Raw genomic sequence first — 1,780 nt, forward strand, 5'->3', positions numbered from 1 at the left:
TGATGTTTTGTTTGTGAATAACCGTATTGTTGTGCCTGATATTTTGGATTTGAGACAGCGTATTCTCCGAGAGGCTCATTGCAGTTGGTTCAGTGTTCATCCTGGAGGTCTTAAGATGTACAATGATTTGAAGATTCAGTTCTGGTGGAAGAGAATGAAGAGCGATGTTGCGAGGTTTGTATCTCGGTGTTTGAACTGTCAACAAGTGAAAGCAGAGCGGAAGCGACCATGAGGTCTGTTGCACAGTCTATCTGTTCCTGAGTGGAAATAGGATCACATTTCTATGGATTTCGTCACGAAGCTACCACGATCAGTTCGAGGATGCGATGCTATTTGGGTAGTGATCGACCGATTGACGAAGTCTGCGTGTTTTATTTCGTACAGGATGACGTATCGTCACGACCAGATGGCTGAGTTGTATGTTAGCAATGTTGTGAGGTTGCATGGTGTGCCGAAGTCGATCGTTTCAGACCGAGATCCTAGATTCACTTCGCACTTCTGGCACAGTCTTCAGGAGTCACTTGGTACTCGATTGCATCTGAGTACAGCTTATCATCCTCAAACCGATGGACAGTCGGAGCGGACTATCCAGACGTTAGAGGATATGCTGCGAGCAGTAGTGCTAGACTTTGGCACTAGTTGGCGGGATTCTTTGCCTCTTGTTGAGTTTTCTTACAACAACAGCTTCCAAGCGAGTATCGATATGGCGCCTTTTGAGGCTTTGTACGACAAGAAGTGTCGATCTCCGCTGCTTTGGGATGATTTGTCCGAGTCACCAGATTTGGGACCGGAGATGCTTAGAGATATGGCAGAGCAGGTTAAGATCATTCAGACCAAAATGAAGTCAGCTCAAGATAGACAGGAAAAGTATGCGAATGTTAGACATAGATCTCTGAGTTTCGAGCAGGGAGACCGTGTGTTCCTTAAGATTTCTCCTTTTAGAGGCACTGTCAGATTTGGTAAGAGAGGGAAGTTATCTCCGAGATTCATCGGGCCATACGAGATTCTCGAGAAGATAGGCGATCTTGCCTACAGACTTGCACTTCCTCCGTCTTTATCTGGTATTCACGATGTTTTTCACGTCTCTATGCTGCAAAAGTATCATCCAGATCCTTCTCATATCCTTCAACCGGATGAAGCCGAGTTAGACGAGACTCTAAGCTACTTTGAGCGACCGATTCAGATCCTTGATCGGAAGGAGAAACAGCTCAGAACCAAGTTGATTCCGTTGGTGAAGGTGCAGTGGAGCCGTCACGGCGTCGAGGAAGCGACTTGGGAGACAGAATTTGACATGAGACAGTGATTTCCCGAGTTATTCGGATGACGTGAGTTCTTCTTACTGTCTTTCGTTCTTTATTCTATCTTATGAGTTGTGGTTCTCGTTGATTTTGAGGACGAAATCTCTTCTTAGTGGGGGAGAATTCTAACGCCCCGTTTTTATTTTAAATGAGTTTATTTGAGTTAATCGGAGATTGCAGAGTTCAAGAGCCGACTTGATTTTGATCAGGGTCCTTTTTGCAAATTTTGGAAATTTCAGGGACTTAAATGCAATTAATGGATTTTATATATTATCTTGTCTAGTTGACTTGGTCCATTCACTTCATCTTCTTCCTCCTTGCATGCCACCTCCATTCTCACGCCTCCAAGCTTTTCCAAGCATTGGGATTTCAGTCCGAGCACGATCCGGCCGTTGGAAATTATTTCTGAAGACAGATTATCGATCACTACAGCGAGAGCTCCGTTATACCGTAAGTTTTTATACAATCAGATACATTCTAGT

This window comes from Henckelia pumila, chromosome 1 (genome assembly GCF_033568475.1).
Source record: "Henckelia pumila isolate YLH828 chromosome 1, ASM3356847v2, whole genome shotgun sequence".
In the NCBI taxonomy this organism is placed as follows: domain Eukaryota; kingdom Viridiplantae; phylum Streptophyta; class Magnoliopsida; order Lamiales; family Gesneriaceae; genus Henckelia; species Henckelia pumila.